At 41.8% G+C, this 23,046-nt stretch overlaps 1 protein-coding gene across 3 annotated transcripts in view; it reads left to right on the forward strand.

Moving 5' to 3' along the window:
- Positions 1-5,405: 5,405 nt before the first annotated feature.
- The window catches only part of csde1 (cold shock domain containing E1, RNA-binding), a 112,553-nt gene continuing 94,912 nt past the window's right edge, over positions 5,406-23,046 (forward strand). For all 3 annotated transcript variants that reach the window (XM_073053961.1, XM_073053962.1, XM_073053963.1), the window contains exons 1-2: positions 5,406-5,557; positions 14,532-14,880. The gene's annotated coding sequence lies outside the window, so the exon portion shown is untranslated. The remainder of the gene's footprint in view (positions 5,558-14,531; positions 14,881-23,046) is intronic.

Raw genomic sequence — 23,046 nt, forward strand, 5'->3', positions numbered from 1 at the left:
ATCATGTTTATGTTTCTGCACTCGAGGTACAGTATGTCACTGCTGCACACAAATCTGGTAACCTAGCAATGGAAATACATATTGTGCAATCATGAGGGTCATGCTTCAAGCAAGCAAAACAAGCATTTTGCAATGTGTACACCAAAAGGAACAGCTATCGTGGCAATATTCATTTTCTGAGTTTATGAATATTCATATTTATTATCTCAACTGGACACTTGTACCATAATGCTTGGATTACTAAAATAAATATTCACATGGACAAATATTCTCAAAGTAGAGAGCAGATGCAATTGTGTCTTTCCCTCCAAGGTAATTTCAGGACCTCAAAATTCTTCTTAATGATTAAATGTTCACACGACTACATAGTTCAATAAGTTGTGATGAAATTGCAATGGTTTCTAGATACTATTGATAGTACCATGCATATTTTAACACATAAAATACAAATTCAAAACAAAATCCTCAGAATTGGAGAACTTTGTTCATTTTTGTATTGTTTGTACAATTTGCCTCAACCTTGTGGGAACAGAAACTAGGCACTCCAGACATCTCAAAATGAACTAAAAATGAGACCACAAGACATAGGAGCAGAATTAGGCCATTTGGCCCATCGAGTCTGCTCCATCATTCAATCATGGCTGATCCTTTTTTTTCTCCTCCTCAACCCCAGTTCCCGGCCTTCTCCCTGTAACCTTAGATGTCATGTCCAATCAAGAACCTATCAATCTATGCCTTAAATACACAAAACAGCCTGTCCTCCATAGCTGCATGTGGCAACAGATTCCATAAATTTACCACCCCTTGGCTAAAGAAATTTCTCCACATCTCTGTTTTGAAAGGGCGTCCCTCTATCCTGAGGCTGTGCCCTCTTGTCCTAGACACTCCCACCATGGGAAACGCCCTTTCCACATCTACTCTGTCTAGGCCTTTCAACATTTGAAAGGTTTCAATGAGATCCCCCTCATCCTTCTAAGCCCTTCGAGTGTTACATGAACTGCGACTATCATTGCAATGGTTAGAAAATGCAGAGTTCTGAGATTAGTTATTATTACTTAGCTAAGTGTGCACAAGCTGTTTAGGGACCCAGCCACCATACTGTCATGGAGAGGGAGAAATCAAGCTGATTATGGTGTAGCAAATGCACATAGTGAGGACTACAGGAAACTGATACACACACACAAATGTTTAATTTGAGTGGTCAAAATCATATTTCTCTCCTATTGCTCATTTAGCTCTGTTACTACTGATTATACACATTGTAATTTGAAGGTCCACTGCAGAGTGGAGAATAAAAGGCTAATTATGTAATGCTCAGGGGTTAGGAGCTCTTCACTGTCTTCGTTGAGATGTTAAGCCTGCCTTCACGCGAAGTTCTCTGGTGCTACTTTGAAGAAGAGCGAAGTGTTCTCTATAATTCTCTGACCATTTCAATTTTTCTATCAACATCATTAAAACAGATTGTGTGGTTATTATGATACTACTACTTGGCATTAGCAGAATGCAGCATATCCTACATTACTGCCAGTTCAAAAACATACATTGCTGGCTGTTATACATTTCTGGGTGCCCAGGATTGTGAAAGATGCTCTAGAGGTGCAAGCCTTTCCGTTAATTTTTTTACACAAGCCCCAAGTTAATTGATTCTTTATGCATAATTATAAGTTGGGGCCTTCCATTGAATGATTTTCAAGCTATTCACTTGGACATCTGTTGTTAAATATCTTAAGACACAGAAATACATATACATCAGGTCAGGCTGAAGCTAAGGAAGCTGTTATTTGCAATATCAGGCATATTGCAACATGTAATTAAAGGTCCATTTATTCAGGAGGGTGCAATTGCAGTTTAACTTGCTGGACCTTGCTCTATCACCAATGCACACTCAGAATAGTGTTTGACATTCAGGAACACTGAGAGGATTCTCCAGACCCTGGAAAAAAGGGAGACAGGGGTTCAGCAAGGATCACAAGGCATTGACAGCTGTTGGTATGAGTTGCAGTGGCAATCAAATGAATATCCTTTCCCAAATGTCACATGCTTTCTCCCGAGGTTGTCGAATCAAGAATATGGCCCCATCCTGATTAGATTTTTATGCTCTGCCACCTAAGAAACAAGAACGTCCTCATGGATTTACAGGAACATTTTCAAAGAAAAAAATGTAACATACATATATTATGGATAATGACCAAAGGTTTTGTCAAAAATGTAACGGGAAAAGGGAAAAGAAACACAAGGGTCATTGAATCATGTAGCATGGAAAGAGGTCCTTTGGTCCACTGCATCGAGCACTGACTTACACTCCTTCCATTTGTTTTTCCCACAGCCTGGCATGGAGACACTGATGCCCTTGAATGGAAAATCCTACAAGAAGTACTGGAAATGGCCTAATCCATCATGGGTAAAGCCCTCACCACCGTTCAGAACGTCTGCACGAAATGCTGTCGCAGGAAAGCAGCATCCATCCCTAGGGACCCCCACCCCCAGGACCTGCTCTCTTCTGGCTGCTGCCATCAGGAAGGAGGCACAGCAGCCTCAGGATGCACACTACCAGGTTCAGGAACGGTTACTACCCCTCAACCATCAGGCTCTTAAAATGAAGAGAATAACTTCATTCGCCCCATCTTTGAAATGTTCCCCACAACCTACGGACTGACTTTCAAGGACTCTTCATCTCATGTTCTCAATATTTATTTATTTATTTGCAATTTGCACAAGTCGGTGCAGTTTTTTAACTGATTCTGTTACGGTTATTATTCTATTATGGATTTATAGAGCATTCCTGCAAGATAATGAATCTCAGGACTGTATATGGGGACATATACGTACTTTGATAATAAATTTACTTTGACCATTTACAGTAACTCCCTTCCCAGATTCTGCCACACGCCTGCATCTGAGCAGAAATTTATATTGACCAACTGCACATTTTTGGATACGAGAGGAAACCTTGGACACCCACAGCAGATAAACGTTGTTGCATACAAACTCCACACAGATCAGGATTGAAGTCATGTCACTGGAACTGAGGCACTGCTTTCCTGGCTGTGAAACTGTGCCTTTTGTTTTTTTTCTGGTGGACAAATTCATTATGGTGCCTCATAGCAGGAAGGGTGTGGAAGCTTTAGCGAGGACTCAGAGAGGGTTTACCAGCTTGTTGCCTGGATTATGGAGCATGTCTTAGGGGGATAGGTTTAGCAAGCTGGGGCTTTCTCTTTGGAGCAAAGGAGGATGATGGGCAATTTGACAGAGGTGTACAAGAGGCAGAGATAAAGTGTACCGCCAAGGCCTATATCCCAGTGCAGGAATGTCTAATACGAGGGCTCATTACTCAAAGGTATTTGGATAAAACTATGGGGCAGATAGATTATTTTTACACAGAGAGCATGGGCTGGTGGTATAGGCAGAGACGGTAGAGTTAGGCACATGGATAAAAGTAAATTGCAGGGATATATGGAAGGGAAGGGTTAGGCTGATCTTGGAGTAGGCTTTGAGGCCGGCACAACTTCATGGACCAAAAGGCCTGTACAATACTGTACTGTTCTGCTTTGTGACTGATGCCGTAGGTTCACAAAGATGCTTCAGAGGTCAGCCATGGAACCGGTGAACATAGGGCCATCGGTGCTAAAGTAATTGTACCTGCTGATGACAGAGGTCCAAATCAACCTGTTCTGCTGCCTTGAAAGTTCCAGTGCCGGAGGAGGTGCAAGGGGGATAAGGCAATGGGGAAATCTGGCAATAATAACAACTTTAATTATGATTGTGGCTTCATCGAATGATAAAGCCAGGTCAACAACCTGGTTCCGTTTCAGAAGGTTACTGAGGTGAGGGATCTTGTTATCAGCTCAGTGGGGTTGGGAAAAAAAATATGTTCAACTAGTACTGCATCTTATTTCAGCAATCTGAACGAGGGAAGAGTAGAACTGGATGCTAACACTGAAGACATGGAAGCTTAGTGTTGTTGGATGGTTTAACTGTGGAAAACATAGTACAGAGACCCACTATGCTAACAACCTGGTACCTTGACATGCCATATCTTGAAAGCAATTAGACCCTAAAACCCTTGGGATTTCCAGCAATGCTAATGTTAGTGTCCTTATAATAGTGCTCTGTAACATTAGTTCTTCACAACTCATCATAAATAAACATACTCTCAGAAACGTATACACTATTCTCCTGTAGACTGCTATTCAAAGCACAAGTATAATGCCAATACTTTCTTTCCACATAAAGAAGGCCAGACAGGGGCTATACCTCATTAGGAGTTTGAAGGGATTTGGCATGTCAACAAATACACTCAAAAACTTCTGTCGATGTACCATGGAGAGCATTCTGACAGGCTGCATCACTGTCTGGTAGGGAGGGGGTACTGCACAGGACTGAAAGAAGCTGCAGAGGGTGTAACTTTAGTGCTCCATTTTGGGTACTAGCCGACAAAGTACCCAGGACATCTTCAAGGAGTGGTGTCTCAGAAAGGCAGCGTGCATTATTAAGGACCTCCAGCACCCAGGGCATGCACTTTTCTCACTGTTACCATCAGGTAGGAGGTACAGAAGCCTGAAGGCACACACTCAGCGATTCAGGAACGGCTTCTTCCCCTTTGCCATCCGATTCCTAAATGATCATTGAACTCTTGGACACTACCTCACTTTTTAATATATTTCTGCTTTTTACACGATTTTTAATGTATTCAATATACATGTACTGTAATTGATTTACTTATTTATCATTATTATTTCTTTTGTAATTATGCATTGCATTGAACTGCTATTGCTAAGTTAACAAATTTCACGACACGTGCCGGTGATAATAAACCTGATTCTGACTTAGGTCCTTATGGAGAAGTGTCCCGAGGTTATTTGATCAAATAGCAAATTCTAAGTGTATACAGCTAACATTAGAGCCTGATATCTTCTGTATCATAACCGTTTCGGAGCTCTACCAGAAATTTGAGGATTGGTCAATAGCCAGGCTTCACTTCTTGATACATTAACCTATCCTTAATAATATGTGGACGCTTTGGTTTGAACATTTCCAGGCTAAGGAGCTCTTTCCTTTTTTACAGGCAACTTCAGCATCGCATCCCATTACAGGATATAGAAACCACCAACAACAATGTGAAGTCATTTTGTATTCCAGCTTCAAAACGACTACTTGACCGATTTGTGGAGAACGACTAAACTGTATCGAGACACTCCAACTGAACACTTGAAACTTAGGCCAGACCACCTTGTTTCCTCCTGGTACCAAGTTAATAAGCTGCCTTGGCAGTAACTCGCTGCTTCTCTCCACAGATGCATGCTGTCTAGCATAGTCAGTTTTTGCATAGGAGGAAGCGGATAAATTGGATGTTTCTAGATGCAGTTACACTTGGATTGCAGCGTGATTGGGTGCTGAAGCTTCCCCAGCCGAGACACATACACACGCACGCGCTCACGCCAGCCGCGGCTCGCGCGTGACTTGGCCGGAGCCCCGGACACTATCGCGAGATTTTGATTTATTCCGACGTAATGTGCCGTGCTGCTTATGGCGGCGCTGGAGTGCTTCTGCTGTTGGGGTGAGTAGCCGCGAATAAACGCCTCCCGTCGGCTCGTCCCCTCCTCACAATCCCGCTGGCCGAGGCGGTAAGGTCAGCGATGCGCGGCCCGGAGCGGCGAATGTTTGGCCGACGGAGGGTGGTGGCAGGGTTTTCCGGCCCAGCACGGCCTGGCCCGGCCCGGCGGAGCTGCGCCACCGTGGGGGAGCGCCTGCTGTTTTTGTTCGTCATGTTACTCCGCGCTGGCGGCTGACAGCGCTCCCCGAGTGGTTCTGGTGGATACATTGGGCGCTGCCCGTTTCCTCCCCCTGGGAAAGCTCATTTGGCTTCTTTATTCGTTATTTTGTCCGGTCGGAAGCCCCCACCCCTCCCCCCATGAAATTTTCTTAACGTGTGTGGAGAGCCCCTTTTTATGGATTGACGTTGATAAATGTAGCCAACGACCAATCAGGTTCTGGCAAAGAGGCAGGACTTCCTGTTTCTCAGCTGCTCGGTCTCCGTTTCCGGGCTGGTGGGCATTCGGTCATGAGTGTAGACTACAAATACCATCGTGCATGGCGCTTGCTTTCTCCCCTTTCCGTGCGGCACTGATCCTGTGCACAAGTAGGTGGTATTGCGCAACCCTCTTAGTAGGCTGTAAACAGACCAGGGTGCTGCGCTTCATCTAAAAACTGCTTTCTTCCGCTGGCATCGGATTTGTTATTCGTCATGCATTGTCGGGATAAGTACAGAGCAAACGTTTGGGTAGCGTTGCAGCCGTATTAGAATATGTTTGATAACGAAACGTTTCGTAGAGTTTTAATTGTTGAAATGTGAGCTATATTCAAATACGTGCATGAATGGTTTATCTTGTAACTATAAATAACTTCCAAGATAAATTTTAGAATTTTTTGTTGATGAGTGCGGGCATCCTAGGATGGAAGCAGGATGGATTTTTTTTTTAAATGGCTGAGGTGTCTAAAGGCTGACACAGCACATAACGAACGAACGTCCGAAGGTTGGGCTCATGAGCGTTGAATTGGAGCCACAGGTGAGAGCTGTGTAACTGGTCACAAGCGTCAGTGTACCGGTACACCGCTTCGACGGTGGGGGGGGGGGCGTTTAAATTGGTGAGGGTAGCTGGCGGCCTCGTACCTTGCTAAGATGAGGACGAGCCTGTATATGTTGTCAGCTAGAAAGGCTGGGCGATGAGGTCTACGGTGAGATCCAGGAAGGCTTGCCGGCAACACTCTGTGGAAAGGGAAGGGCGTGACAAGGTTCAGACGACGTCATGGTCATCCACTATAACTAAGGAAGACCCCACTTTAAGAACTCTGCCGCACAGATTTCCTGTCACCGTCAGACAACAATGGACAATTACTATAGCTTTAAAAGGGCAGGCAGTTTAGTACACATGGAACAGCTTGGGCTAGATTGCATAATCAGAATGAGGTTTATTATCACTGTCTAATATGATGTGGTTTACAGGTCAACGGTGAAGTATTGACCATTCAGAAACTAGTATGGGGAAGAAGCTGTTCTTGTATTGAGTGTTGGTCTTGTAGCCCCTGGACACTAGTATTGAAAGATGGCATGTTCTATATACTGAGGGTCGTTAATGATGATACTGCCTGGAGGCATCGTCTTGAAGTAGGAAGGGTGTCCCCGTGATGGAACTAGCTGTCTCCAGCCCTTATGTTCCTGTACATTGGAGCCTCTGTACCAGGCTGTGATGCAACCAATGTTCTCCACATTACACTTTAGAGAAAAACACAGATGTCTTTAATATACCAAATGCCCTCATTCTTCAAAGTAGAGCTACTGCTGTACCTTGTTCATGTCTTAGGCCCAAACAAAGATGCTGACCCCTCGAGGAAGACTAGTGTGTTTTCCTGACTTTCATTCTTGTAGTCCACAATCAATTCGAGTCTAATGTGGAGTGCAGGGTTCTTGTTGCAACACCAGTCAACCAGCTGATTTCTCTCCTGTATTGCCATCTGAGATTTCACCAGTAATGGTAAGGTTGTCTGAATTTATAAATGGTGATTAAGGTTTGTATATCTGAGTGATTGAGGTGTTTACAATATCCCTGTCTCTGGTTGAACAGGTATTGTGTTGAATTTTGCTTAAGGGGATTCACTGGCCTGATTCTTGGCATCTGAGGATTTATGGTTTGCTGATGCAGCACAGTATAGGCCGTTACAGTCGAATGTGACCAATTAACCTACTGACCTGTACATCTTTGGGATATGGGAGGAAACTGGTGCATCGGAAGGAAACGTACCTGGTCACAGGAAGAATGTACAAACTCCTTTTAGAAGCAGAATTGAACTGTTACTGGCACTGTAAAAGCATTAAGCTAACTTTTATCCAAATAGGCTGCCCTAAATTATGTTCTGTTATCAGAGTGATACAGTTTGGATTTGTTTCTTTGGAAACAGGAGATATTCTTGAAGCATACAAGATTCCAAGGGGGCTTGACTGGATAAATTTATACTATGTGGAAATTTCTACTATGTGGAGTGTTGAACAAAAGGACATAATTACAGAGTAAGGGTATTTAAAAATGACAACACACATAAAATGCTGGTAGAATACAGCAGGCTAGGCAGCATCTATAGGGAGAAGCGCTGTCGACGTTTCGGGCCGAGACCCTTCGTCAGGACTAACCGAAAGGAAAGATAGTAAGAGATTTGAAAGTAGTGGGGGCAGGGGGAAATGCGAAATGATAGAAGACCGGAGGGGGTGGGATGAAGCTAAGAGCTGGAAAGGTGATTGGCGAAAGTGATACAGAGCTGGAGAAGGGAAAGGATCATGGGACGGGAGGCCTCAGGAGAAAGAAAGGAGGGGGGAGCACCAGAGGGAGATGGAGAACAGGCAAACAACTAAATATGTCGGATGGGGTAAGAAGGGGAGGAGGGGCATTAACAGAAGTTAGAGAAGTCAATGTTCATGCCATCAGGTTGGAGGCTGCCCAGCCAGTATATAAGGTGTTGTTCCTCCAACCTGAGTTTGGATTCATTTTGACAATAGAGGAGGCCATGGATAGACATATCAGAATGGGAATGGGACGTGGAATTAAAATGTGTGGCCACTGGGAGATCCTGCTTTTTCTGATGGACCGAGCGTAGGTGTTCCGCGAAACGGTCTCCCAGTCTGTGTCGGGTCTCACCAATATATAAAAGGCCACACCGGGAGCACCGGACGCAGTATATCACACCAGCCGACTCACAGGTGAAGTGTCGCCTCACCTGGAAGGACTGTCTGGGGCCCTGAATGGTGGTGAGGAAGGAAGTGTAAGGGCAGGTGTAGCGCTTGTTCCGTTTAAAAAAATGTGCCGGGAGGGAGATTGGTGGGAAGGGATGGGGGGGGGACGAGTGCAGGATGAGGCAGAAAAGCCAGGACGAAGGAGATGTCTTCCTTTTTTAAACAAAGGGACTTCCCTTTGTCCACCATCAACTCTGCTCTCAAACGCATCTCTCCCATTTCCCGCACATCTGCCCTTATCCCATCCACCCGCCACCCCACTCGGGATGGGATTCCCCTTGTCCTTACTTACCACCCCACCAGCCTCCAGGTCCAACATATAATTCTCCGTAACTTCCACCACCTCCAACGGGATCCCACACCAAACACATTTTTCCCTCTCCCCCCCACTTTCTCCTTTTCACAGGGATCGCTCCCTACACGACTCCCTTGTCCACTCGTCCCCCCCAATCCCTTCCCACCGATCTCCCTCCCGGCACTTATCCTTGTAAACCTCCAACCTGATGGTATGAACATTGACTTCTCTAACTTCCGTTAATGCCCCTCCTCCCCTTCATACCCCATCCCTGACATATTTAGTTGTTTGCCTGTTCTCCATCTCCCTCTGGTGCTCCCCCCCTCCCTTTCTTTCTCCTGGGCCTCCTGTCCCATGATCCTTTCCCTTCTCCAGCTCTGTGTCACTTTCGCCAATCACCTTTCCAGCTCTTAGCTTCATCCCACCCCCTCTGGTCTTCTCCTATCATTTCGTATTTCCCCCTCCCCCCACTACTTTCAAATCTCTTACTATCTTTCCTTTCGTTTAGTCCTGATGAAGGGTCTCGGCCCGAAACGTCGACAGCGCTTCTCCCTATAGATGCTGCCTAGCCTGCTGTGTTCTACCAGCATTTTGTGTGTGTTGTTGTTTGAATTTCCAGCATCTGCAGATTTCCTTGTGTTTGGTATTTAAAAATGACATGCTTAGTAAACCACCTGAATTCCCCCCTCCCACACCCCCAAGGGTGGTGGAAGTCAGATCATTTGATAAATTTAAGGTGGAGAGGGATAAATATTTGAAAGTTCAAGCATTTTGGGATTGTGATGAACTGGAGGTCAGCATAGTTCACCCATATTGAATGGCAGGGCAGATTTGAGGATCTGTGGTTCTCTCCCTCCTCGATTTACAGATGTTCACGAGAAGGCAACGAGATCTGAGAACCAGCAAATCTTCTGGTAGAGTTCATTTGTGCATTGGTAACAGTTCAGTTTTTGTTTCATTGTTCAGTCATACAGTAGGGTTTCTCTTCAAAGATCAAATATATTTACTCTTTGGCTCCCTGAGCTCATAGCTTGAGATCACTTGGGAGCAGTTAAAAGGAAATGATGCCTTGAGTTGAAGTGTGAGTAATGTATATTTTTGTAAAAGCTAACTATTGTCATTGCCTAACTAGTTTTTACTCAGTGTTTCTTTGGAAATTGAATTTAAATTGCTAGCTGCTGTGATGCATTTATGCTTCATTCAAGGCTAGTAGTTTTGGTGATATCTGTATCATCCAGCAAATTGACCATTAAGGCACTGTGGTCTTATTACAGTTTGTGTGGAGGCTATTGCAATTTCTCAAAACTTTTCACCCTGATTGTCATCCTCCAACACTGCCATGCCCCTCCCTATTTCTGCATCTCCATCTCCACACACTACTTCCAATATAGCAGAATAACTTTAATATCAAATTTGGAAAGCCATTTGTTTAGAAAGTACTAACCTGGTTTGTAAGATCACAAATTGCTGAATTTCAGAAATTTTACTTCATGTACCATTCTTTATCTCACTTGTATTGGTGTTGTTGCACACCACCTTTTATAATGTCACCCTTGATTATTGACAAGCTTTTCCTGCTTTCTGGGTTTTTAATCTTGTGCTGGAGTATTGTCATTGTCTGTAGTAATTCAAGTTATAGCTTGTTCTATCCTTTGATGGAACTTTGGGTAAATTTTGAAGGTGTGGCATTGATGTTGAATTCACACAATCTCATTTGTTTTTGATCATAGTTGTTAGAAATTCAATTTAACAAATGCCAATTAAAATCTATGCACCAACTCAGTTGTCATAACATTTTGAACATGAACTGGAGAACAAACTTAAGTATTTTTTGACATAGAATTCTGGGTGGTGTAGAGACTCATCTTGGCATCTTGAGTGTGTCTCCCAATGATAAACTGGGGTAATTCATTCTAGTAATGTGATTCATGATGCTGATACTCAGCAGTTTTCTCAAGAATCAAAATTGAAACTAATTTTTAATTTGCATTACATTAAGAAAATACAGATAGTCTTTGAATCTCCTGACTTATTATCTGGCTCTTGCAGTTTGTTAATAGGCTGCATTTTCTCTACTACCATGGTTTCCATCATGAAATAATGCTGGTCACTGGAATTATGCCATGTACTCAAAGTTTTGCCCCACCATTTTGATACTGAAAGCTAAGAACATTAGTTTACTGAAATGAGTAGGCCATGTGAATTAATATTTTCTTGAAGCACTTTAGGTTATTCCCATTATCCTTCACTGGTGTCTGCCTGCAAGTTCATATTTGATTTATAACCTGGTTATACTTGTACTCCATCAATCTGGACATGGCCAGAAGTGGAACTGCTTAAATTTTGACTGCTAGCAAATCTCACCTGACTTCTCTTGCTGATCTTTGCACTGCAGGTCAGGAGCTTGCTCCCATTTGCTTTACTTGCTTGATACTCCATTTAAACCTGTTTGAGTGGTCAGTGATCATTTTCCAGTCTGACTCTCTATCCACTTTAAATTGCAGAATTAAAATGCATATAATTACTGCCCAAATAGGTTTTTGTGAATCATGGCCTCCCTTTCTCATATCCATGGCAATCTGTTTCCTTGTATGGTTAAGATATTTGCAAATCTATGGCAGGTTGTTGATAAACATGAACAGAAGGAAGCCTAGGATTAATTTATTATGACTGAACTCAACTGGGATGCAGTCTAAATCGAGACTCTCCATTTGTTGGCTTCAGCAGTCTAGTGATCCTTCATGCCATGTTCCAATGACACCCAATCAAACTTGTGGAATAGCTTGTTTAGTTTATGGAGAAAGTCAGTATTGACTAAAACTGCTTTTCAATTAGTGGACAGGATATGTCAAGCATGGAACCAGTAAAGGAACAAACTCTATTAGACATGCTGTTGCATTTTTTGTAACTGAAGGGAAGGAAATTGTGTTTACTTTGTCACTTAGACTGAAGGTTGTGAATTTCCTTTTTCAATAATATAAAGATTGACTGATTAATCTCTGTCTTGGCGATGAATAGTTCAGGTTCAAGTGATAATTGCATTGTAATGTTCCAAACTCAGTTCTTCAGGAAATTCTATTGTACATTCCAATTTATAAAGTTCATTGAATCAATTTTGCAGATGCTGGAACTTGGGTAAAAATTGAACCTTGGTAAACATAAGGGCAGTTGATATGTGGTGAAGGAATTATAATTCCTTAGAATGGGAATATATTAGCATTACAGATCTTTTGAAAGAACAGAAGGAAATAGAGCCTGCAGAGCAACTTTAAGGGAATGGGAAAAAGAAGTGGTAAATGAAATGCAATGTTGGAAAGTGTATGGTCATGCACTTTGGTGGAAGAAATAAATGGGTAGACTATTATTTTGATGGTGAGAGAATTCAAAATGCAGAGATGCAAAGGGAATTGGGAGTCCTTGTGCAGGATACCTTAAAGGTTAACCTCCAGCTTGAGTCAGTGGGGAAGAAGGCAAATGCAATGTTGGCATTGAGACCACACTTGGTGTGCAGTTTTAGACTCCTTAATTTAGAAATGATGTACTGACATTGGAGAGGGTTCAGAGAAGATTCACGAGAATAATTTCAGGAATGAAAGGGTTACTATATGAGGAATGTCTAGCAGCTCTTGGGCTGTATTCCCTGGAGTTCAGGAGAATGAGGGGGGATCTCAGAGTCATTCTGAATGTTAAAAGGCCTGAACAGATTAGATATGGTGAAGTTATTTCCCATGGTAGGGGAGTCTAGGACAAGAGGGTAAGACTTCAGGATTGAAGGATGTCCATTTAGAACAGAGATGCAGAGAAATTAGTTCAGTCAGAGGGTGGTAAATCTGTGGGATTTGTTGCCACAAGCGGCTGTGGATGCCAAGTCATTGGGTGTATTTAAGGCAGAGATAGATAGGTTCTTGATCAGCCAGGGCATCAAAGGGTATGGGGAGAAGGCGGGAGTGGGGATGACTGGAAGAATTGGAGCAGCCCATGGTTGAATGGCGGATCAATGGTGGCGTGGCTTGGATTATACACCGAATTGCACAAGACTTCGTAGAGTACTTAGTTTTAAGAATATAGGGTGGTGGAAAGGGCAGATTTATGGCTGGATGAAATTTCATTCCAAACAGTGCAATATAGTTAATAAACAAAAACATCCTAATTTTCTTAATTTTAGCTCTAGTCTTAAAAACCAAGTCTATATAGGGCGTGGGGCAGTACATGGTTAATATCTGAACAGGGTCATGACTTAGAAATTGGATTAGTACTTGGGAGAGGGAGCAACTGCAAAGGTATAGCTGTGGAAGATTAAGCTATAATCCTCTTTTAGGAGAACAGACAAGACACCCTTGCTATTGCTATTATAATCGATTCCGCAATGTTTTTGGACTCGAATCATGGTGTTGAATTGGAAGAATTTTTATTTTGGTTTTTCAATGATTTCAGTTTAAATGTTTTGCATTTTAGGAAAAGAGCTTTAGTTGTTTCCTCGTTCATCCTGTATTTATTTATTTTCGTGATCAGGAGCATGATAGTTGCTCTCCATTTACTGGCATTAACTGCTCTATGGTATTTTAACCCAGCTACCAATTTCCAGAAGTGATCTTAGAAGTGTTTGCAAATTTGTAATTGGGGGAAGAGGAATTGGAATGAAATGTAATCCTGTCCCTGTTTAGCATCTGCAAGAAGATGCAGTGCAATTGAAGTCACTGACCATAAGCTTTTTCCCCATTCCTCCTTTCCTCACCCATGTAATGTCTCATGGATGTTAAGACAATACATGTGAAGAGAAATCACGCTAACTTCTGATTGTAATTTTTTTTTGCCACCATACAAACCTGCTGGGTATTTATTGCAAGAGATTGGAACAATCAATAGGGGTTAAGTAGATGTAGTATTTTAATCTCAAAAGGTTTGAGTTTTGCTTACCGATGTTCAAGATGTAGTTAGTCCAAAATGCTCTTGTTCTTTGCAGCAGATGTAGTTTCAGTTGTCTGCAAACTTTGTTTTTGATTGGGTGCCTTGGTGGCATAGTTAGCATGGCGCTATTACAGCTTGGGGACTTGGAGTTCAGTCCTGGTGTCATCCATAAGGAATTTGTACATTCTCACTGGAATGTGTGGCTTTTCTCTGGGTGCTCCTGTTTCCCACCACAGACCAGACATGCCATTCAGTAGGTTTACTGATCATTGTAAATTGTCCCACGATAGATTAAGATTAAATTGGGGGTTGTCCAGGGTTGCTTGGTGGTGCAGCTCAAGGCCTATTCCACGCTATATCTCTAAATGAGAACATCTTGTGTTGGCTATTGACAATTATTTGTCCCCAGTTGGTTCCTTGAACCAAATGCAAAGGTTCCTTGAACTAAAATGTTGTATCTAATTCTTCCTTTATGGATGCTGTTTAACACTTGAGTGCTTCTGCTTTTTGTTTATCAATTTAACATTGATTTTTTTATCTTTCTAGTATGAAGTGAAATAGAACTGAATTTACCATCTGAAACTGCTGCTTCAAGTTCAGATCACGTTGACAAATAAAAATAAGCTGAAACAACCAAAGAGCAAACTGCAGCTAAAGAAAGCTTGATCTGAAACCGAAGTTTGTGCCTACTCAACAGCCTACAAAGAGCACTTCCCACCGCTGCTAGACCTTCTACACTTCTTGTTGCTGTCCTGGGATGCTCTCTAGTGCAGCAAGAATAGGAATTCTCTGCTAGCTTAGTAGATCCTGTCTCTGTCCACCCAGCATTTGTAAACTTCGAGCGTGAGATAAACAGATTAGACGGCAGTGAAAGTGCAATATTCAACATTTCAAGGTATGTTATCCACTGATTTTAAACTGACGGTAAGCAAGTCTAGTTTGTTGAAATGTTTGTATCATGGTTGGGGGGGAGGTGTTGGTTAAATCAATTTACAATATAGAGAAACATGTTTCTACTGAGACCATTTTACCTTGGGTTTTCCTGTAATTTTTATGGTCCTGTAATTAAGGCATTGATGGGTCAAAGGTGGACACTTAATGGAATTAAGGATATTGCCAGTAATTGAGGGAAATGTGAGGAATCATTTGAAAGTGGGTTTTGAAAGTCCATTCATGTGGGTATTTATTTGAACTGCACATGCCCTTTTTAAAGACTGATCTTCAACAAAATAGACCCAATTGTATAAGCTTGCCATCAATGAACTTGCTAGTTGACAAAACTAATCAACTTTGTATCATTGATGTTCACAGCTTACTCATTCTCAATTATGCGAAGTCAATGGCAATAAACTTAATTTGCTGACATCACATGTCCAACATGTATTCTCAATAGAATGAATGACGAAGTTGATTGGTTCATTTTGTATGATCTGTTTCTAGCTTGTAAGCAATCTGTTCTCAAAAAGTCACAGAAAATAAAGGCAGAGGAGAAGACAGCTTGGCCTGCATTCATGATGACTAGAATGAATTTTGGGTTAATCCCATTAACCAACTCCTGGTTCACATATCTGCTGGTTATTGTTCTTTTAAGTCTTCATTTAGAGACTTTCTAAATCTGTTTTCTGCTCCTCTACCCTTGAGCAGCCATGATCCCATTCAACGTTGAGTAAATTTCTTTTCATGATTCTCTAAACCTAACGGTTAACTTAAATCTAGATCCAAACAGGACAGCCATGTAGACACATTGTTTTCCACTTGCTCTTGCTCTATTGAACTTCATACCTCTGTCCTGCCTCCCCTGAGTCATTCCCACTTAACTCTGGGATTTCTTTTATATGCCCTCTACCATTTCCATGGCAGGGGTTTTAGTAAAGGTTCCAGCAAATTGAGTGCTAACCAGTAAACAAAAAGCTTATTCATCCACCTTAACTGGCAAAACACTTATGCTTAGATGAAATTCGGAAGCAAGTCTGAGGGGTGAAGCAATAAACAGGTCAGTGAAGATGGTTAACACTGCAAATTCACTGCATTTTACAGTTAGTATTTAATTCTGTTTTAGATCTCATTGGTGATTGGCAATTATTGAAATTTTGAGATATTCATAGACTCTTGACATTAACCAGTTTGCGGATTGTGTAAGCCACCAGGCTACCATTTTAAGTTTGCTTTGCTAATGCCATGAATAATTCCCCAAATTTAGTTCTAGCACAGCATAGAAAAGCTTGAATACAAACTCAAACTTTCTTTGGTTTGAATCATATTCAATGTTAAAATTCAGTTGCTACTAGCATGCAATTAGTGCAATTATGAGTATTTGTTGTCATGACCATTGATTCAGTTAATATGAATTTAATATGAATATTGAAAAATTCCAGTGAAGTTTTGGAGTACTATTCTTTTGGCTGTGTTCTTGAACTTTTATCTCATGGCAGATAAAATGGTAAAATGGCAGGAGTTTCTGCCAGCTAAATTTACTTCTTGCAAAGAGTTCCCAGCTATTTTCATTCAGCTGGGAACTTTCAAAATTGGCAATCCTTCTGTCCATTGTGTCAAAAAGCATTTTTTAACATCCAAGTCTTCCTGCATATTTGCTCAATTGGCATTAAGATTTGGCCAAAGATAAAGCAAAATAAATATTACAATAGGTAACATTGATTACAAACTATGTTGCTATGTTTTAGCAGTATATGTGGCTTCCTCTGCATTTTGGGGGTTCTCATTCCTAAATCTCTTGCATTCCAAATAATACAGTGTGATGTGTTTAAAATTCTAGTGCACTTCATCCCTACGTTAAGGCAGTGTTCTGTTTGTAACTTGTCATTTGCAAGTTGGAGGTACAGCCATGAACTGAGTTTCCAGATGGTATAAGATGCCTGTAGAAGACAAATCAGTACCACTGCCTCCCAAGTGCTCGGCATATGTGTGGCTGTGCATACAATTGCAAGAAACAGTTTGAGCCCTTTGCAGTAACCTGGTTTTCTGAATTAATTACTCAGTGTGGTCTGATCTTCATCTAAGTCACAATAATGAACAAACACAATCTGCCTAAACAAATAGCACAATTGTACTTTTCATGTCTTTATTAAACACATTGTTTAATCATTCACAGTCTAAGCTGGAAAAAGTGTGTGAACCCTTGCATTTAATAACTGGTAAAACCTGTGGCAGCAATAACCTCCACCAAACATTTCCTGTAGCTGCTAATCAAACTTGTACTACCTTGAGGAGGAATTTTAAACTATTTCTGGGGTATATTGACTCTCTTCAGGTCATGCCACAGCATCCTAATTGGGTTAAGGTGTGGACTCTGATTTGGCCATTACAAATCACGAGTTTTCTTTCTTTCTTTCTTTTTAACCCATTGTTTTGTTGATTTACTCGTGTTTCAGATCATTGTCCAACTTCTAATCAGCTGCAGGTGATGGACCACTACCCTGACATTCTCCTGTAAAATGTCTTGATACAAATTGTTCCCTGCTCAGGCCCTGAAGCAGCAAAGCAGCCCCAAACCATAATCTTCCTTCCACCATGCTTCACAGTTGGGGGTGAGATTTTGATGTTGGTGTGCAGTGCCCATTTCCCTCCAAATGTAGCAGTGTGCATTTCTGCCAAAAAGTTCAACTTTAATCTCATCTGTCTACTGAATATTGTCCCAGAAGTGTTGTGGAGCATCCAGGTGGTCTTTGCAAACTTGAGATGTTCTGCAGTGTTTTTTGGAGTGCAGTGGTTTCCTCCATGGTGTTCTTCCATGAACACCTTTCTTGTTCAGTGTTTTCTTATTGGACACGTGAACAGAGACTTAATCAGGTTTTGGAGATTTCTGAACTTTTTGCAGTTACCCTTGGGTTCTTTTTCACTTCCATCAGCATTGCATGTTGCACTCTTGTTATGATCTTTGCAGGATGCCCACTCCTAGGGAGAGTAGCAACAGTACTGAATTTCCTCCATTTGTAGATAATTTCTCACCAAGGACTGATGAATTCTCAGGTCTTTAGGTTTTGTAGCCGTTTCCAGCTTCATGCATCTCTGCAATTCTGAGGACCTCGAAGTTGTTTTGATTGAGGCATGTTGCATGTAAACAGTTTCTGGAAAAGCAGGCTGTATCAGTAACCTGACATTGTGTCTTTTTTATAGGACAGGACACCTCTACAACCCACATCTCATCTTATTGATTGGAACACCTGACTCCAAATGGCTTTTGTAGAAGGCATTACCCCTGAGGTTCATATACTTTTTTGAACCTTGACTGATTATTTAAATGGTGTACTCAGTATTGACAAGAAGTACAAGTTTGTTATTGTGTTATTAGTTTAGGCAGATTGGGTTTGTCCATTATTGTGACTTAAATGATCGGACCACAATTTGAGTAATTAATGTAGAAAAGCACGTTATTGCAAAAGGTTCACAGACTTTTGAAACTACAAGTTAGATGCTCATATCCTGGCCATGTCCTGTTGATGCTTGCAGCATTGGCAGATTTGAAGGGAAAAGAAGACTTGTAGGGAGTGGGTGTAGGTAGTTGGAATGCCCAATGTAAGATTTACTTCTGTTTTCAAAAACTTATTGGGTGTCTTAAGTTTTACCACGTTTTAAACACTTCTGTACCATTATGTTCATTGTGAATATTAGTTGTTTTTTTGGTGTCCTACATTTCTTGATCTTTCAGATTTAATTATTTGTTAATTGAGTAGGATTTCTGAATGATCCATGAACACTGTCTCTCTATTCCTTTTACACTGATTATTTTTTATTGTAACTTGTAGTAATTTACTTTAAGGTCATAACACCTTATTGCTCTGTACTACTACCATAAAACAAATTTCACAAATGTTAGTGACAGTAAAGCTCATTCTAACATTTCAGTACATTAGAATGAGGCTTGTTGTCATTGATGTTAGTTTTAATACAGAATTTTTAATTACTTTGCTATGGAATTTTTCCAGTGGTACAAGGACTTGAGGTTGTTCATGAGAAGGCTTGGATTTTTTGCCCTTTGAAGTGGCAGAGATAACTGGCTTATTCAGTCAGGAGAACAATTGGTTAACAGCATTCCTGGCCTTTTGGAGTTGTATAACTTGATCTTGAGAGTAGTACATTTGTAAATGTTACTTAACTTTGTACCATGCACTGATCTCTCCATCTGGTCCTTATAGTTCAACAAATTTAAGCTTTCCGTTATTCATGAGAGAACATGTCAAGTTTTCTATTTTCTACATTTACCAAGCCAAGGTTTCAAAATCTGCATGTCTAGTAAACTATGAGCATTTTTAATTTGTAACTTTTTTCCAGTGTAATTTCAGATGAATGGAGTTAACATACAAGTGCACAAAAGTAATCTTTTTGATTTAAAATGGTGGAAATCATACCTCATCTTGCTCCCATGTTCTTAAAGACTGATGAGGATGATACTGCAAGTAGATCCTATACTTATTTTGAAGATTTTATTTCCCTTGGCCTTCTATGATACCACTGTCACTTTGTGGGTGCGGTAGAGGAAAATGCTTGTTGAAATAAGTTTCTATGCATAATATAAGATTCCAGGTTGGTCTAACCTACAGTTGCACTTTCCCTCCAATCAAACTTTAGCAATTCCACAGGTGAGCTATCTCCTTGTATCTTGTATCCCATTCAACATGGTGTTCAAATTTGAAATAGGCACACTTTAGAACATAGAATAATTACCAGGATGCTGCCTGGTTTAGAGAGTAGGCATTATGATCAGAGATTAAGGTTGCTAGGGCTTTACTCTTTGGAAAGGAGGATGACAGGAGACTTGATAGAGGTGTACAAGATATTAAAAGGAATAGATAGAGTGGACAGCCAGCGCCTCTTCCCCAGGGCACCACTGCTCAGTGCAAGAGGACATGGCTTTAAGGTAAGGGGTGGAAAGTTCAAGGGGGATATTAGAGGAAGGTTTTTTTTACTCAGAGTGGTTGGTGCGTGGAATGCACCGTACAGGCCCTTCGGCCCACAATGTTGTGCCAACCCTTAAACCCTGCCTCCCATATACCCCCCCCCCCCACCTTAAATTCTTCCATATACCTGTCTAGTAGTCTCTTAAATTTCACTAGTGTATCTGCCTCCACCTCTGACTCAGGCAGTGCATTCCACGCACCAACCACTCTGAGTAAAAAAAACCTTCCTCTAATATCCCCCTTGAACTTTCCACCCCTTACCTTAAAGCCATGTCCTCTTGCACTGAGCAGTGGTGCCCTGGGGAAGAGGCGCTGGCTGTCCACTCTATCTATTCCTTTTAATATCTTGTATACCTCTATCAAGTCTCCTGTCATCCTCCTTTCCAAAGAGTAAAGCCCTAGCAACCTTAATCTCTGATCATAATGCCTACTCTCTAAACCAGGCAGCATCCTGGTAATCTCCTCTGTACCCTTTCCAATGCTTCCACATCCTTCCTATAGTGAGGCAAACAAAACTGGACACAGTACTCCAAGTGTGGCCTAACCAGAGTTTTATAGAGCTGCATCATTACATTGTGTCTCTTAAACTCTATCCCTCGACTTATGAAAGCTAACACTCATAGGCTTTGTTAACTACCTTAACTACCTGTGAGGCAACTTTCAGGGATCTGTGGGCATGTACCCCCAGATTCCTGTGCTCTTCCACACTACCAGGTATCCTGCCATTTACTTTGTACTCTGCCTTGGAGTTTATCCTTCCAAAGTGTACCACCTCACACTTCTCAGGGTTGAACTCCATCTGCCACCTCTCAGCTCACTTCTGCAACCTATCAATGTCTCTCTGCAATCTTTGACAATCCTCAACACTATCCACAACACCACCAACTTTTGTGTTGTCTGCAAACTTACCAACCCACTCTTCTACCCCCACATCCAGGTCGTTAATAAAAATCACGAAAAGTAGAGGTCCCAGAACCAATCCTTGTGGGACACCACTGGTCACAACCTTCCAATCCAAATGTACTCCCTCTACCACAACTCTCTGCTTTCTGCAGGCAAGCCATTTCTGAAAGCACCTGGCCAAACTTCCCTGGATCCCATGCCTTCTGACTTTCTGAATAAGCCTACCGTGTGGAACCTTGTCAAATGTCTTACTAAAATCCATGTAGATCACATCCACTGCACTACCCTCATCTATATGCCTGGTCACCTCCTCAAAGAACTCTATCAGGCTTGTTAGACACGATCTGCCCTTCACAAAGCCATGCTGACTGTCCCTGATCAGACCATGATTCTCTAAATGCCCATAGATTCTATCTCTAAGAATCTTTTCCAGCAGCTTTCCCAACACAGATGTAAGGCTCACTGGTCTATAATTACCCGGACTATCCCTGCTACCTTTTTTGAACAAGGGGACAACATTCGCCTCCCTCAAATCCTCTGGTACCATTCCCGTGGACAACGAGGACAATAAAGATCTTAGCCAGAGGCTCAGCAATCTCTTCCCCCGCTTTGTGGAGCAGCCTGGAGAATATTCCATCAGGCCTCGGGAACTTATCCATCCTGATGTATTTTAACAACTCCAACACCTCCTCTCCTTTAATATCAACATGTTCCAGAGCATCAACCTCACTCATATTGTCCTCACCGTCATCAAGTTCCCTCTCATTGGTGAATACTGAGGCTCACTTCCGCAGCCTCCAGGCACATCTTCCCACCTTTATCTCTAATAGGCCTTTATCTTCACTCCTGTCAACCTTTTGTCCTTCACGTAATTGAAGAATGTCTTGGGGTTTTCCTTTACCCTGCTCACCAAGGTCTTCTCATGCCCCCTCCTTGCTCTCCTCAGCCCCTTCTTAAGCTCCTTTCTTGCTACCCTATATTCCTCAATAGACTCATTGCTTCCTAAACCTCACGTATGCTGCCTTCCATCAGAATCAGACTTTAATCGCCAAGTACCTATGCACATACAAGGAATTTACTTCCGGCAGATGTTGTCTCTCTGCTCATAACAATAATAATGATAAATATAAATGAAAATATAAATTATACATACAGGTAGTGCAATCCAAGTAATAGTTAGCTGACAGTTAACCAGCAGTTAACTGTTCAGCAAAGTGACCGCAGTAGGGAAAAAACTTCTCCAGTGCCTATTAGTCTTAGTCTGGAGGGATCTGAAGCGCCTACCAGACGGAAGCAGATCAAACAGTCCGTGCGCAGGATGGGAGGAGTCCTTTATGATGTTTCCTGCCCTCTTCTTCAACCTGGAAGAGTACAGGTCCACAATAGAGGGCAGGGAGGCTCCACCTCACTGAACTGAACTTTAGTGGGTGTAGAATCCAGGCCTCTGAAGCAGTATACGGTGTGTAAGTTGTTTCACAGTTTGTACTACAAAATTCACAGTGTTCAAATGACCCAATAGTTAAGTATGCTTGAAAGTTGTGCATTTTGTTTGTATAGGGGTTGTTTAATTCAAGCAACTGGATTAAGCTACTTTTCTAAAAATTCTATTTTTAAAATATCAATCCTCAGCTAAGGCTTCAGTTAGTGCTGTCTCTTGGTTAGAATGAAATAGAATTGACTTAGGTTTTCGCTGGTATTAGCAATACAATGATGGAAAAATAAATGAGACTTGGGCACAGTAGAAAAGATTGCATACTTGACCACTGCTATACCACAATTAGGAATGCCTTCCATTCATTGCCTTAACCTCATTTTAGGAAACCTGATCACTTGGCTATCCCCCTCCCAGCTGCATGCAGGCTGGCACTAAAGAGCAATGCTCCAGAGATGAGGACAACAAAGAGGTGGTTGTAGGTGGCAGAGGAGTGGCTATAGAATTGTTTCGAGTCTTTGGAATGGGCCGTGTTCAAGGACTTGTCAGAGGATCTGAATGAATATTCCACGGTTGTCACAGACTTTATAAAAACAGTCGTAGACAAGTACTTCCCAACAACTTTATTCAGTCTTCCTTGCCCAGAAGCCCTGGATGAACTGAGATTCACAATCTGCTGAGGGCCAGATAGTGGAATTCAAGTCTCAGGACTAAGTTTTTAAAAAAAATCCAAGTACAATGGAAAGCCATCTTGCATACGAAGTGGCAGTTCTGGACCAAACTGGAATCACTGAAAGATGCTTGATGGCTG

The sequence above is a fragment of the Hemitrygon akajei genome, chromosome 8 (genome assembly GCF_048418815.1).
Source record: "Hemitrygon akajei chromosome 8, sHemAka1.3, whole genome shotgun sequence".
NCBI classification, from domain to species: Eukaryota; Metazoa; Chordata; class Chondrichthyes; order Myliobatiformes; family Dasyatidae; genus Hemitrygon; species Hemitrygon akajei.